Here is a 15,271-nt window from a genome sequence, read left to right as displayed (position 1 = left end):
AACACCACTTTCCTCCTCTGCCAACATAAGAATCGATTCAAAAACAAGAAAAGGCACTTTTAACTTGACTTGATGGTACGATACCATTTCAAAATGAAGAAAAAAAATTTAGAGCTCAACGCGTGCCTGCCTGGGTGGTGTCGATCGAAAGGGGAGCGACTGGTCGAAAGGTGTGTGAGGGCGCTTCTTCCGTCTCCGCATCTCTGAGGGAAAGAAAATGGCGCTCTTTTTCCTCGCACACAAGCCAGAAAGCTAGTTTTGATGCTGAACAACAAGGGCAACGGTTAAAGGGACTATAGCCACCATAGTCACCGAGAGAAATTTCGGGCCCAGGGGAAGTTTTCTTAAGGGGCCCTCGTTGTGATCAATTACATACCCAGGACCAATAGAAGTGTGCTCTGGTCATTAAAAATTAAAAACGAAAGTGAATGAAATCTTTTAAAAGTCAAAACTATTTAAATCTTTTAAAAAATGGTTTTTAAAAAATCGTTTGTAGATACACGGGGATACCCGGGAATCTTCCCCGTCCTCTCGGCGGCCATGAAAGAAACCCTCGCAAGTCTAAAGTTGCACGATGTCGATGTTCCCTAGTTTTGTCGAAATGACGAAAAGACTGCAAAACTAGCTTTGAAGAGCAAAAGTTTATAAGATTCGTCAATCGTCGTTACGTATCTCTGGCAACGTTGCGTATTGACGTGTCAACTTGCCAAAATGTTTTGGTCGTTGTCGTTTCTTTCTAAGACCAACACGAAGGAATCAGAGCTGTTTTCATGAAAATAATGAACGGTAGTAAAAGAATGCATTTCACCGCACCAGAATCCAATATGCGATATGCATAAATGGTTGACAATTGTTGTTATTGTTGCTGCTGCTGTTGTTGTTACTATTGTTACTGTTAGATCGTTACTGCTAATGCTTATTTTTTTGTGGTCGTTGCTATAGTCAGTATTCCCATTATCGTTAGTTTATCGATGCTATCGTTAATTTTTGTTATTGTCGTTATTGTTATCTTCATCGTTGTCATTATTTTCGTTTTCACTATTGATATCGATTTTCTTGTTGCTACTGTTTGTTATTTTAACTATTATTATCGTCATTGTTTTTTATTACAGCGACTCGTTTTCACTGTTGTGACTGTCACATTTGTTCCGCCGTCGAGTGATTTCCGGGATTGTAACCGGTCGATCACGCTTGCTGGTTGTCACGTTGAAACGATTCTCGTCGCTCCTATGCTTATTTGGTTGCCTCTTTGCGATTCTTAGATTTTTATTGATTTTATACAAAAAAAAAACAACAACTTTTGAAATAAATAAAATTTATTTGCACTTATAGCAGACTTTGTATGCGCCTCTCAAAATATGCAGTAGACTCTTAGGGGTGAGAGGAGAGGTTTTTTTTTTTAAGTCGTTAGAGGAGGGGGCGAGCGCGAACGCAGGCCCCCACTACCAGAAATTGTACGGTCGAGTTACCGACGTTAGCGGTAATCGCAGGGGTCAGCCCAGGCGAAGTGCAATGCAAGAGCCTCACCCTGGAAGAAGCCCCATGTTGATCAGGTTTACTTCCCCGTCAGGTAAGTATGCTTTTCCCGTTGTGTGGGCAGCCTCGGACGTGCCCCAATCTTCTCAATTGTGGGTTTTCGATTGCACACCGCATCGTCCCGTTTGTTTGCTTTTTTTTTTTCCTTCTCTATAGTATGGGCCGCGCTCAGCAGTAGTGCAACGCCGAGGCAACCCGCGGTCAGGGCGAGGTAAACCTACGATCCCTTGACCAAATGCCAAAAATCAGATTAATATATGAGCCGGACTATGCCGGCGTACCAGATATTAAACTGATAAGAACAGATACTACACTTGATCTTAGCCATTAGGCCGAGAAGCGATACTTTTTGCAACGAATTTGTCCCGGCTCCCTCCCTCTCAACGAAAAAACTTGTGGACATTTGAATGATCAAGTCGATGGGTAACTTTAAGTTTCAACGATGAAAACATGGCTTTCTTGTACTGCATCAATTTCACTCTAAAACATTTGGGCTTTTTTTCAAAAATAACCCAGCTTCTTTCAAAAATAACAAGCTTCTTTCAAAAATAACCCAATTAACCAAAACATAAAAAACGTTTAAAGGCTTTTAAATTTAACGCTGGGCAGCAGATGTGATCAAAGGCCAAGTTGAACAACTGAAAATCAACTCTGCATATGAGCGTCCGACAGATTTCTCTGTCAAAAAGCATTTTGAGAACCTCTGTATTTAAATGTTTTTTTCAACTGTTGTAATGACAGTACTTTAATTCATCACTAGGGTCGCCAAGAAACAGCAGAGTTTAGGAGGACTTGCTTGTCATTAGCCTCGATCCTTTCCCAAGTAGTAATTCCTCACAAAGTCTAAAAAAACAAGCTTGAAAGTTTAAAAATTGGGATGGTGCAAATTAAGTTAAGAATTTAAACTGTGTAGCAAGAAAATATTTTTCAGATACTTTAGTTATTGCAAGAAATGAACACTTTAAATGTTTACTGACAAAAAGGTAAAACAATTTTAAAAAGTGACCTAAAACATCCACTGACAAAATATCAAATGACAAATGGAAAATGAAAAAATGTATGACACTAAATCGACACAGCATTAGGTTAGCAAAAGTAAAGCATACATACCTTGCACACTGTATCTGCATTTTTCCAATCACAAACTCGCAGAGGGTGGTAAAAGTTAATGAGACCTGGAACAATAAGCAAAGTATTTTTTTTAAATATTACATTTTTTAACATATTACCTAACCTAAATTAAGCCTGCAAATGTATTTGCGTACAAATTAGAAGCTCAGGATTGATGGAGAATAAACTTAAAAATATAATTCCCAAGTCAGTTAAAAAGATGTTTACTTGTTGGCTAAAGGTCGACTTTTTCAAACTACCACTTTTAAAAAATGGTTCTGGTAAACTATCGAAGAAACATGACTTACCTTTTTCTTGAAACTTTAACTGCTTCAATATTATATGCTCTGCTAACCTAACTTAACCCTTAACCTTGCCCCAGGACAACACTCAAAATTCTCTTTCAATAATTTATTTTCAATAATCAGACTTGCTACCTGAGGCTGAGTTAACTTTAGCAGTAACTCTATAAAACATAATGTGAGAAAGCCAAACAAAAGGTTCAGTTCAAAATGTAATGAGTATGTAATTTTTTTAAAATTTTATCGCATATCTTTAATTGAATTAAAGGGATCATTCCAAAGAAGCTATAGATTGTCCAGTGAAAAGCATACCTAATTAAGCATTACTTTATTGGGGTTGTGTCAGTATAACTGTAAATGAAACAAAGCTATGAACAAACTAAAGAAATAGGTAAAAGTCTTAGAAAGATCCTATTTCTGTTTCACTCACCAATAAAATCAAGAAGAATTTCCCACTTCTTATTCATTGAGTGGGATGCTCTAAAGAGTATTGCAACTTGCATTCTGGATAATCCAGGAACTCAGAACAAACTCTGTAACTGCACTCATGAAAGTCTTTTGTAACTACTCCTTCATAAAGCTGATGCTTCTAAAAATGGAAATTTATTTTTGAAAGGATTTTTTCATCAGAAACTATTCTTAAGCATTTGAAGACTTGAAAAAGTAAAGTGGGCACAACAATAGGGGTTAAACTGCTTCAAATTTTAAAACACAAACACCAAAATAAGGTGAAAAGATTGAAAATAAAATAGCACAGTACTTTCTGTTACCTTAAAGCATTCTTGATAAATCGTTAAAAAAACTGTGTGAACTCCTCTAAACTTGTCACTTGTCTTGGTTTTGGCATCAGCTACTGTATGAGAAGATAAAACAGGATTTAATTTGTTTAGTTTCCCTTTTTTTTTTTTTTCTTTTTTTCGAAACAAGCTAAAAGCACCTTTTCTGCTCTTGACGCTACGCCAACACCAAAAATTTCAGTAGGACTGCGCGTAGCCACTGCACCGTTGTTAAACTCAATGATATGCACTTTACCGCAAAATTAACGCACCACTTATAAATTCCGACTTATTTTGAAAAATATTACGTATTTCCCGGATTTATCAAATACAAAGTCGATAATAATGTTTATTGTGACGTCATTTGTAGGCTTTATTCCGTTTTAGTTTCCAAATTGTAGCAGCTTTTCATAAGCAGCACGTTTTGCTGTAACTAAACCTCACTTTTAAAAGAAAAGTATGTATAAAGTTAGTATGAACAGATGTGTTGCTCAATGATAACTGTCATTTGAGCAACACGTCTGTTCTGACTTCTCAACGATACATAAGCAGACATTTTAAAACCTTTTTTGGTACCTCTTGCATCGTTCATGGGAGATGGATTCCTTCTTATGTAGGATAATGCTAGACCACATACGGCGCATGTTGTTACTGAATACTTACAAAGTGCTACTATTCAAGTTTTGGAGTGGCCGGCTTGCAGTCCAGATAGGAACCCAATAGAGCATCTTTGGGGCATAATGGCACGCTGTGTTAGAAGTCAACATCCACCACCTAGACGAGTTGCGACAAAGTCTTATCCGCGTATGTGAAGATATCCTTCAAGAAACGATTACACCTCTAATTGAAAGAAATCCACGGTGCTGTCTGGCTGCAACAACATCAAGATGTGGCAACACTAGATATTGATAAGTCAAAAATGTTACATTTTAAGCTGTATTAGTGTGCATAACAACAATAATCATCTTAGTTTATTTTGTTACTTACCTTAATTTTATTACTTACCATATTTCTAGTTTTAGTTTGTTTTTCTTTTCTTTTCTTTTCTCACCATCCTCAAAGTCGCTTTTATTATTATCATCGAAATAACTGTGTTCATGTGTTCTATTCTTAACACGTTTGTCAAAATATATGACCACAATTAAATAAATCGAAATGTATGTGGTGCGTTAATTTTGCGGTTAAGTGTATATTAACTAGATATTTAACTCGCGCTTTCGCAGTGAAGCATATTTTTTTGCCAAGCAAGTTTTTTTTTGCCAGCCAGAATCATAAAAACATCGATTAAAACAAACGAATTATTGTCAGTTTAAATAAAGAGGCTACCGGCTTTAAAAACTTAAAAAACTTGCTTCACTTTTTCTTACGAAATTTATTTGAAGTTTTACATCTAGTTAGTATAAATATCATTGGTTTAGCTAAGAGCATAGTAACGGTTTCTGCTTACTCGCGCAGCCTAGCAAGATGGGTGCACCGCGGACGCTCAGTTGCGAATTCTTTACTTTTTTTTTTTCTATTATTCCCCTTCCCGAAACCCCGAAATGAACGAAACGCGATTGGCAAGTATTTGATGCATACCTTAATACACAGTGACTAAATTGTAGTATGTGTTTTTTCCGTGCCGAAACTCTGGTCGGAAGACAGTGCATCTCTTTAGATATTTTAGAGCTTGTGGGTTATCACTAGTACCCAAGCCTTTTTATGAGTCATTAAAAAAAATTTACAAACAAAACTGTATTCTTCTTCTTTTTTTTTTTTTTCCGATTGTGATCAGATTATGATTTGTACTGACGATATTACATTGTGTCTACTTCCTCGGTCTTATTTTCTTACAAACATTAACAACATTTGTAGTTTCGTAACTATCCCATTGACCCTTTCATGCACCAATTATTTTTCCATAACTAACATAATCCATAAAAAATCATCTACAAAATGACAGCGGTACTATTAACTGTTTTAATTAGACTTTTTCTACACCTTGATACATTTTGATAGCTTTACAGAACGTTGCGCGGCATTTAGGACTTTGTCAGGTCGTAACAATTACACTAATTGAGTTTGAAAGTCACAGTAACCTCACCGGTAACTGTTCCGTGCTTTTTAGGTCGATGTATATTCTAGAAAAGGGGAGTTTGAGAGCAATTTTGAAGAAAAGAAAAAAGGTTTTAAGTTGTTCATAGCCTAGGACGGATGCAGCAGTTTAAGTGTTTTATTTTAGCAGCTAGTTTAGCTATTCTGCACTTGGCATTGTTTGCAAAATTAAATATAGCGATTGCTACAGATATTTTCATTTGAACCTATTTCGTTAATGCGTCTAATGTTTTTAAAAGATGTGTGGCTATAAAAATAGCCGTTTGAGCGGATTTTGATCTACTTACTGCTGGTGTACTTGGTAACAGCCTTGGTGCCTTCGCTCACTGCGTGTTTAGCAAGTTCACCGGGAAGTAAAAGGCGCACGGCGGTTTGAATTTCACGCGAAGAGATCGTAGATTTCTTATTTTGAAGGGCGAGCCGCGAAGCTTCAGAAGCAATTCTTTCGAAAATGTCGTTCACGAAAGAATTCATGATGCTCATTGCTTTAGAAGAAACACCGACATCAGGGTGAACTTGCTTCAGGACGTTGTAAATGTAAATGGCATAAGACTCTCGTCTCTTTCTCTTGCGCTTCTTGTCACCAGTTCCAGCAATTTTACCACCTTTCTTACCGGCGCGCTTCTCGCCTTTTTTCGCCACCTTTGGCGCTTGTTTTCCTCCGGTTTTTGGTGCGTCTGACATTTCGACGGGCCTAACAGTAAAAATTCTTTTCGTTTGTTTTCATTGAATTGCAACTGGATTTAATTTAAGATAAAGCCGCCGAAATCTTAGAGTTAGCTGGTAATGCTGCACGCGATAACAAAAAAGCCAGGATCATTCCTCGTCACTTACAGCTAGCTGTTCGCAACGACGAAGAGTTAAACAAGTTGTTGTCAGGTGTTACAATTGCGAGCGGCGGTGTGTTGCCAAACATTCAAGCTGTGTTGCTTCCCAAAAAGAACGAGAAGGTTCCAAAGCCAGCAGCCCAGTAAACGGCGGTATAAACAACACAAAAGGCTATTTTCATAGCCACACATCTGTTAAAAATTATTGTTAAGGCGTTAGAAACTTTAAATTTTGAATTAAACCCGTAAACTGTTGCCTACGACCATACCACGGTGAATACACCCGTTCTCGTCCGATCACGGAAGTTAAGCATCGTCGGGCCAGGGTAGTACTTGGATGGGTGACCGCCTGGGAACTCCTGGTGCCGTAGGCTTTTGCAACCGTTTACAAAAAAAAAAAAAAAAAAAGTCGCAAAAGGGGACTCCCTTTTCTTTACAAAATCTGCTTTTTTAGTTGACTCTAAGATACACAGAACTCATCCCCTGCAAAAGAATATGCATAAACGCGCCCCTGCCTGGGTGGTGTCGATCGAAAGGGGAGCGACTGGTCGAAAGGTGTGTGAGGGCGCTTCTTCCGTCTCCGCATCTCTGAGGGAAAGAAAATGGCGCTCTTTTTCCTCGCACACAAGCCAGAAAGCTAGTTTTGATGCTGAACAACAAGGGCAACGGTTAAAGGGACTATAGCCACCATAGTCACCGAGAGAAATTTCGGGCCCAGGGGAAGTTTTCTTAAGGGGCCCTCGTTGTGATCAATTACATACCCAGGACCAATAGAAGTGTGCTCTGGTCATTAAAAATTAAAAACGAAAGTGAATGAAATCTTTTAAAAGTCAAAACTATTTAAATCTTTTAAAAAATGGTTTTTAAAAAATCGTTTGTAGATACACGGGGATACCCGGGAATCTTCCCCGTCCTCTCGGCGGCCATGAAAGAAACCCTCGCAAGTCTAAAGTTGCACGATGTCGATGTTCCCTAGTTTTGTCGAAATGACGAAAAGACTGCAAAACTAGCTTTGAAGAGCAAAAGTTTATAAGATTCGTCAATCGTCGTTACGTATCTCTGGCAACGTTGCGTATTGACGTGTCAACTTGCCAAAATGTTTTGGTCGTTGTCGTTTCTTTCTAAGACCAACACGAAGGAATCAGAGCTGTTTTCATGAAAATAATGAACGGTAGTAAAAGAATGCATTTCACCGCACCAGAATCCAATATGCGATATGCATAAATGGTTGACAATTGTTGTTATTGTTGCTGCTGCTGTTGTTGTTACTATTGTTACTGTTAGATCGTTACTGCTAATGCTTATTTTTTTGTGGTCGTTGCTATAGTCAGTATTCCCATTATCGTTAGTTTATCGATGCTATCGTTAATTTTTGTTATTGTCGTTATTGTTATCTTCATCGTTGTCATTATTTTCGTTTTCACTATTGATATCGATTTTCTTGTTGCTACTGTTTGTTATTTTAACTATTATTATCGTCATTGTTTTTTATTACAGCGACTCGTTTTCACTGTTGTGACTGTCACATTTGTTCCGCCGTCGAGTGATTTCCGGGATTGTAACCGGTCGATCACGCTTGCTGGTTGTCACGTTGAAACGATTCTCGTCGCTCCTATGCTTATTTGGTTGCCTCTTTGCGATTCTTAGATTTTTATTGATTTTATACAAAAAAAAAACAACAACTTTTGAAATAAATAAAATTTATTTGCACTTATAGCAGACTTTGTATGCGCCTCTCAAAATATGCAGTAGACTCTTAGGGGTGAGAGGAGAGGTTTTTTTTTTTAAGTCGTTAGAGGAGGGGGCGAGCGCGAACGCAGGCCCCCACTACCAGAAATTGTACGGTCGAGTTACCGACGTTAGCGGTAATCGCAGGGGTCAGCCCAGGCGAAGTGCAATGCAAGAGCCTCACCCTGGAAGAAGCCCCATGTTGATCAGGTTTACTTCCCCGTCAGGTAAGTATGCTTTTCCCGTTGTGTGGGCAGCCTCGGACGTGCCCCAATCTTCTCAATTGTGGGTTTTCGATTGCACACCGCATCGTCCCGTTTGTTTGCTTTTTTTTTTTCCTTCTCTATAGTATGGGCCGCGCTCAGCAGTAGTGCAACGCCGAGGCAACCCGCGGTCAGGGCGAGGTAAACCTACGATCCCTTGACCAAATGCCAAAAATCAGATTAATATATGAGCCGGACTATGCCGGCGTACCAGATATTAAACTGATAAGAACAGATACTACACTTGATCTTAGCCATTAGGCCGAGAAGCGATACTTTTTGCAACGAATTTGTCCCGGCTCCCTCCCTCTCAACGAAAAAACTTGTGGACATTTGAATGATCAAGTCGATGGGTAACTTTAAGTTTCAACGATGAAAACATGGCTTTCTTGTACTGCATCAATTTCACTCTAAAACATTTGGGCTTTTTTTCAAAAATAACCCAGCTTCTTTCAAAAATAACAAGCTTCTTTCAAAAATAACCCAATTAACCAAAACATAAAAAACGTTTAAAGGCTTTTAAATTTAACGCTGGGCAGCAGATGTGATCAAAGGCCAAGTTGAACAACTGAAAATCAACTCTGCATATGAGCGTCCGACAGATTTCTCTGTCAAAAAGCATTTTGAGAACCTCTGTATTTAAATGTTTTTTTCAACTGTTGTAATGACAGTACTTTAATTCATCACTAGGGTCGCCAAGAAACAGCAGAGTTTAGGAGGACTTGCTTGTCATTAGCCTCGATCCTTTCCCAAGTAGTAATTCCTCACAAAGTCTAAAAAAACAAGCTTGAAAGTTTAAAAATTGGGATGGTGCAAATTAAGTTAAGAATTTAAACTGTGTAGCAAGAAAATATTTTTCAGATACTTTAGTTATTGCAAGAAATGAACACTTTAAATGTTTACTGACAAAAAGGTAAAACAATTTTAAAAAGTGACCTAAAACATCCACTGACAAAATATCAAATGACAAATGGAAAATGAAAAAATGTATGACACTAAATCGACACAGCATTAGGTTAGCAAAAGTAAAGCATACATACCTTGCACACTGTATCTGCATTTTTCCAATCACAAACTCGCAGAGGGTGGTAAAAGTTAATGAGACCTGGAACAATAAGCAAAGTATTTTTTTTAAATATTACATTTTTTAACATATTACCTAACCTAAATTAAGCCTGCAAATGTATTTGCGTACAAATTAGAAGCTCAGGATTGATGGAGAATAAACTTAAAAATATAATTCCCAAGTCAGTTAAAAAGATGTTTACTTGTTGGCTAAAGGTCGACTTTTTCAAACTACCACTTTTAAAAAATGGTTCTGGTAAACTATCGAAGAAACATGACTTACCTTTTTCTTGAAACTTTAACTGCTTCAATATTATATGCTCTGCTAACCTAACTTAACCCTTAACCTTGCCCCAGGACAACACTCAAAATTCTCTTTCAATAATTTATTTTCAATAATCAGACTTGCTACCTGAGGCTGAGTTAACTTTAGCAGTAACTCTATAAAACATAATGTGAGAAAGCCAAACAAAAGGTTCAGTTCAAAATGTAATGAGTATGTAATTTTTTTAAAATTTTATCGCATATCTTTAATTGAATTAAAGGGATCATTCCAAAGAAGCTATAGATTGTCCAGTGAAAAGCATACCTAATTAAGCATTACTTTATTGGGGTTGTGTCAGTATAACTGTAAATGAAACAAAGCTATGAACAAACTAAAGAAATAGGTAAAAGTCTTAGAAAGATCCTATTTCTGTTTCACTCACCAATAAAATCAAGAAGAATTTCCCACTTCTTATTCATTGAGTGGGATGCTCTAAAGAGTATTGCAACTTGCATTCTGGATAATCCAGGAACTCAGAACAAACTCTGTAACTGCACTCATGAAAGTCTTTTGTAACTACTCCTTCATAAAGCTGATGCTTCTAAAAATGGAAATTTATTTTTGAAAGGATTTTTTCATCAGAAACTATTCTTAAGCATTTGAAGACTTGAAAAAGTAAAGTGGGCACAACAATAGGGGTTAAACTGCTTCAAATTTTAAAACACAAACACCAAAATAAGGTGAAAAGATTGAAAATAAAATAGCACAGTACTTTCTGTTACCTTAAAGCATTCTTGATAAATCGTTAAAAAAACTGTGTGAACTCCTCTAAACTTGTCACTTGTCTTGGTTTTGGCATCAGCTACTGTATGAGAAGATAAAACAGGATTTAATTTGTTTAGTTTCCCTTTTTTTTTTTTTTCTTTTTTTCGAAACAAGCTAAAAGCACCTTTTCTGCTCTTGACGCTACGCCAACACCAAAAATTTCAGTAGGACTGCGCGTAGCCACTGCACCGTTGTTAAACTCAATGATATGCACTTTACCGCAAAATTAACGCACCACTTATAAATTCCGACTTATTTTGAAAAATATTACGTATTTCCCGGATTTATCAAATACAAAGTCGATAATAATGTTTATTGTGACGTCATTTGTAGGCTTTATTCCGTTTTAGTTTCCAAATTGTAGCAGCTTTTCATAAGCAGCACGTTTTGCTGTAACTAAACCTCACTTTTAAAAGAAAAGTATGTATAAAGTTAGTATGAACAGATGTGTTGCTCAATGATAACTGTCATTTGAGCAACACGTCTGTTCTGACTTCTCAACGATACATAAGCAGACATTTTAAAACCTTTTTTGGTACCTCTTGCATCGTTCATGGGAGATGGATTCCTTCTTATGTAGGATAATGCTAGACCACATACGGCGCATGTTGTTACTGAATACTTACAAAGTGCTACTATTCAAGTTTTGGAGTGGCCGGCTTGCAGTCCAGATAGGAACCCAATAGAGCATCTTTGGGGCATAATGGCACGCTGTGTTAGAAGTCAACATCCACCACCTAGACGAGTTGCGACAAAGTCTTATCCGCGTATGTGAAGATATCCTTCAAGAAACGATTACACCTCTAATTGAAAGAAATCCACGGTGCTGTCTGGCTGCAACAACATCAAGATGTGGCAACACTAGATATTGATAAGTCAAAAATGTTACATTTTAAGCTGTATTAGTGTGCATAACAACAATAATCATCTTAGTTTATTTTGTTACTTACCTTAATTTTATTACTTACCATATTTCTAGTTTTAGTTTGTTTTTCTTTTCTTTTCTTTTCTCACCATCCTCAAAGTCGCTTTTATTATTATCATCGAAATAACTGTGTTCATGTGTTCTATTCTTAACACGTTTGTCAAAATATATGACCACAATTAAATAAATCGAAATGTATGTGGTGCGTTAATTTTGCGGTTAAGTGTATATTAACTAGATATTTAACTCGCGCTTTCGCAGTGAAGCATATTTTTTTGCCAAGCAAGTTTTTTTTTGCCAGCCAGAATCATAAAAACATCGATTAAAACAAACGAATTATTGTCAGTTTAAATAAAGAGGCTACCGGCTTTAAAAACTTAAAAAACTTGCTTCACTTTTTCTTACGAAATTTATTTGAAGTTTTACATCTAGTTAGTATAAATATCATTGGTTTAGCTAAGAGCATAGTAACGGTTTCTGCTTACTCGCGCAGCCTAGCAAGATGGGTGCACCGCGGACGCTCAGTTGCGAATTCTTTACTTTTTTTTTTTCTATTATTCCCCTTCCCGAAACCCCGAAATGAACGAAACGCGATTGGCAAGTATTTGATGCATACCTTAATACACAGTGACTAAATTGTAGTATGTGTTTTTTCCGTGCCGAAACTCTGGTCGGAAGACAGTGCATCTCTTTAGATATTTTAGAGCTTGTGGGTTATCACTAGTACCCAAGCCTTTTTATGAGTCATTAAAAAAAATTTACAAACAAAACTGTATTCTTCTTCTTTTTTTTTTTTTTCCGATTGTGATCAGATTATGATTTGTACTGACGATATTACATTGTGTCTACTTCCTCGGTCTTATTTTCTTACAAACATTAACAACATTTGTAGTTTCGTAACTATCCCATTGACCCTTTCATGCACCAATTATTTTTCCATAACTAACATAATCCATAAAAAATCATCTACAAAATGACAGCGGTACTATTAACTGTTTTAATTAGACTTTTTCTACACCTTGATACATTTTGATAGCTTTACAGAACGTTGCGCGGCATTTAGGACTTTGTCAGGTCGTAACAATTACACTAATTGAGTTTGAAAGTCACAGTAACCTCACCGGTAACTGTTCCGTGCTTTTTAGGTCGATGTATATTCTAGAAAAGGGGAGTTTGAGAGCAATTTTGAAGAAAAGAAAAAAGGTTTTAAGTTGTTCATAGCCTAGGACGGATGCAGCAGTTTAAGTGTTTTATTTTAGCAGCTAGTTTAGCTATTCTGCACTTGGCATTGTTTGCAAAATTAAATATAGCGATTGCTACAGATATTTTCATTTGAACCTATTTCGTTAATGCGTCTAATGTTTTTAAAAGATGTGTGGCTATAAAAATAGCCGTTTGAGCGGATTTTGATCTACTTACTGCTGGTGTACTTGGTAACAGCCTTGGTGCCTTCGCTCACTGCGTGTTTAGCAAGTTCACCGGGAAGTAAAAGGCGCACGGCGGTTTGAATTTCACGCGAAGAGATCGTAGATTTCTTATTTTGAAGGGCGAGCCGCGAAGCTTCAGAAGCAATTCTTTCGAAAATGTCGTTCACGAAAGAATTCATGATGCTCATTGCTTTAGAAGAAACACCGACATCAGGGTGAACTTGCTTCAGGACGTTGTAAATGTAAATGGCATAAGACTCTCGTCTCTTTCTCTTGCGCTTCTTGTCACCAGTTCCAGCAATTTTACCACCTTTCTTACCGGCGCGCTTCTCGCCTTTTTTCGCCACCTTTGGCGCTTGTTTTCCTCCGGTTTTTGGTGCGTCTGACATTTCGACGGGCCTAACAGTAAAAATTCTTTTCGTTTGTTTTCATTGAATTGCAACTGGATTTAATTTAAGATAAAGCCGCCGAAATCTTAGAGTTAGCTGGTAATGCTGCACGCGATAACAAAAAAGCCAGGATCATTCCTCGTCACTTACAGCTAGCTGTTCGCAACGACGAAGAGTTAAACAAGTTGTTGTCAGGTGTTACAATTGCGAGCGGCGGTGTGTTGCCAAACATTCAAGCTGTGTTGCTTCCCAAAAAGAACGAGAAGGTTCCAAAGCCAGCAGCCCAGTAAACGGCGGTATAAACAACACAAAAGGCTATTTTCATAGCCACACATCTGTTAAAAATTATTGTTAAGGCGTTAGAAACTTTAAATTTTGAATTAAACCCGTAAACTGTTGCCTACGACCATACCACGGTGAATACACCCGTTCTCGTCCGATCACGGAAGTTAAGCATCGTCGGGCCAGGGTAGTACTTGGATGGGTGACCGCCTGGGAACTCCTGGTGCCGTAGGCTTTTGCAACCGTTTACAAAAAAAAAAAAAAAAAAAGTCGCAAAAGGGGACTCCCTTTTCTTTACAAAATCTGCTTTTTTAGTTGACTCTAAGATACACAGAACTCATCCCCTGCAAAAGAATATGCATAAACGCGCCCCTGCCTGGGTGGTGTCGATCGAAAGGGGAGCGACTGGTCGAAAGGTGTGTGAGGGCGCTTCTTCCGTCTCCGCATCTCTGAGGGAAAGAAAATGGCGCTCTTTTTCCTCGCACACAAGCCAGAAAGCTAGTTTTGATGCTGAACAACAAGGGCAACGGTTAAAGGGACTATAGCCACCATAGTCACCGAGAGAAATTTCGGGCCCAGGGGAAGTTTTCTTAAGGGGCCCTCGTTGTGATCAATTACATACCCAGGACCAATAGAAGTGTGCTCTGGTCATTAAAAATTAAAAACGAAAGTGAATGAAATCTTTTAAAAGTCAAAACTATTTAAATCTTTTAAAAAATGGTTTTTAAAAAATCGTTTGTAGATACACGGGGATACCCGGGAATCTTCCCCGTCCTCTCGGCGGCCATGAAAGAAACCCTCGCAAGTCTAAAGTTGCACGATGTCGATGTTCCCTAGTTTTGTCGAAATGACGAAAAGACTGCAAAACTAGCTTTGAAGAGCAAAAGTTTATAAGATTCGTCAATCGTCGTTACGTATCTCTGGCAACGTTGCGTATTGACGTGTCAACTTGCCAAAATGTTTTGGTCGTTGTCGTTTCTTTCTAAGACCAACACGAAGGAATCAGAGCTGTTTTCATGAAAATAATGAACGGTAGTAAAAGAATGCATTTCACCGCACCAGAATCCAATATGCGATATGCATAAATGGTTGACAATTGTTGTTATTGTTGCTGCTGCTGTTGTTGTTACTATTGTTACTGTTAGATCGTTACTGCTAATGCTTATTTTTTTGTGGTCGTTGCTATAGTCAGTATTCCCATTATCGTTAGTTTATCGATGCTATCGTTAATTTTTGTTATTGTCGTTATTGTTATCTTCATCGTTGTCATTATTTTCGTTTTCACTATTGATATCGATTTTCTTGTTGCTACTGTTTGTTATTTTAACTATTATTATCGTCATTGTTTTTTATTACAGCGACTCGTTTTCACTGTTGTGACTGTCACATTTGTTCCGCCGTCGAGTGATTTCCGGGATTGTAACCGGTCGATCACGCTTGCTGGTTGTCACGTTGAA

General features: G+C 37.7%; 1 protein-coding gene, 2 long non-coding RNA genes, 6 other non-coding genes and 2 pseudogenes across 12 annotated transcripts in view; 2 read left to right on the top strand and 9 right to left on the bottom strand.

Annotated features, from left to right (window-relative positions):
* LOC145195258 (E3 ubiquitin-protein ligase MARCHF4-like) overlaps positions 1-5,345 on the bottom strand; it is a 260,175-nt gene extending 254,830 nt beyond the window's left edge. For 3 of the 4 annotated variants that reach the window (XR_016446459.1, XR_016446460.1, XM_090070956.1), the window contains exon 1: positions 5,303-5,345. The gene's annotated coding sequence lies outside the window, so the exon portion shown is untranslated. The remainder of the gene's footprint in view (positions 1-5,302) is intronic. The other variant, XM_090070954.1, reaches the window with a different exon arrangement.
* Positions 1,299-3,975, bottom strand: LOC149879935 (uncharacterized). The gene is made up of 5 exons (XR_016446165.1): positions 3,886-3,975; positions 3,719-3,801; positions 3,379-3,537; positions 2,647-2,711; positions 1,299-2,379 (listed from the first exon to the last, which is right to left on the bottom strand). It is a non-coding gene; the product is annotated as an uncharacterized LOC149879935 (long non-coding RNA).
* On the bottom strand, positions 1,415-1,578 carry LOC149879937 (U1 spliceosomal RNA). Its single transcript, XR_016446528.1, has one exon. It is a non-coding gene; the product is annotated as a U1 spliceosomal RNA (small nuclear RNA).
* Positions 1,689-1,880, bottom strand: LOC149879936 (U2 spliceosomal RNA). The gene has a single exon (XR_016446694.1). It is a non-coding gene; the product is annotated as a U2 spliceosomal RNA (small nuclear RNA).
* A 752-nt stretch (positions 5,346-6,097) lies between the features above and the next one.
* Positions 6,098-6,502, bottom strand: LOC149879934 (late histone H2B.L4 pseudogene; annotated as a pseudogene).
* Positions 6,503-6,900: 398 nt separating this feature from the next.
* On the top strand, positions 6,901-7,019 carry LOC149879933 (5S ribosomal RNA). The gene has a single exon (XR_016446631.1). It is a non-coding gene; the product is annotated as a 5S ribosomal RNA (ribosomal RNA).
* A 1,309-nt stretch (positions 7,020-8,328) lies between these two features.
* On the bottom strand, positions 8,329-11,005 carry LOC149879930 (uncharacterized). Its single transcript, XR_016446098.1, has 5 exons — positions 10,916-11,005; positions 10,749-10,831; positions 10,409-10,567; positions 9,677-9,741; positions 8,329-9,409 (listed from the first exon to the last, which is right to left on the bottom strand). It is a non-coding gene; the product is annotated as an uncharacterized LOC149879930 (long non-coding RNA).
* On the bottom strand, positions 8,445-8,608 carry LOC149879932 (U1 spliceosomal RNA). Its single transcript, XR_016446527.1, has one exon. It is a non-coding gene; the product is annotated as a U1 spliceosomal RNA (small nuclear RNA).
* Positions 8,719-8,910, bottom strand: LOC149879931 (U2 spliceosomal RNA). The gene has a single exon (XR_016446693.1). It is a non-coding gene; the product is annotated as a U2 spliceosomal RNA (small nuclear RNA).
* A 2,122-nt stretch (positions 11,006-13,127) lies between the features above and the next one.
* Positions 13,128-13,532, bottom strand: LOC149879929 (late histone H2B.L4 pseudogene; annotated as a pseudogene).
* A 398-nt stretch (positions 13,533-13,930) lies between these two features.
* On the top strand, positions 13,931-14,049 carry LOC149879928 (5S ribosomal RNA). Its single transcript, XR_016446629.1, has one exon. It is a non-coding gene; the product is annotated as a 5S ribosomal RNA (ribosomal RNA).
* The last annotated feature ends 1,222 nt before the right edge of the window (positions 14,050-15,271 follow it).

This window comes from Hydra viridissima, unplaced genomic scaffold (genome assembly GCF_058129835.1).
Source record: "Hydra viridissima isolate aposymbiotic clone 2 unplaced genomic scaffold, HvirCarnegie_v1 scaffold_13, whole genome shotgun sequence".
Classification (NCBI taxonomy): Eukaryota; Metazoa; Cnidaria; class Hydrozoa; order Anthoathecata; family Hydridae; genus Hydra; species Hydra viridissima.
Note: the sequence above shows the minus strand (reverse complement) of the source record. Positions and strands in the feature narration are given on the sequence as shown.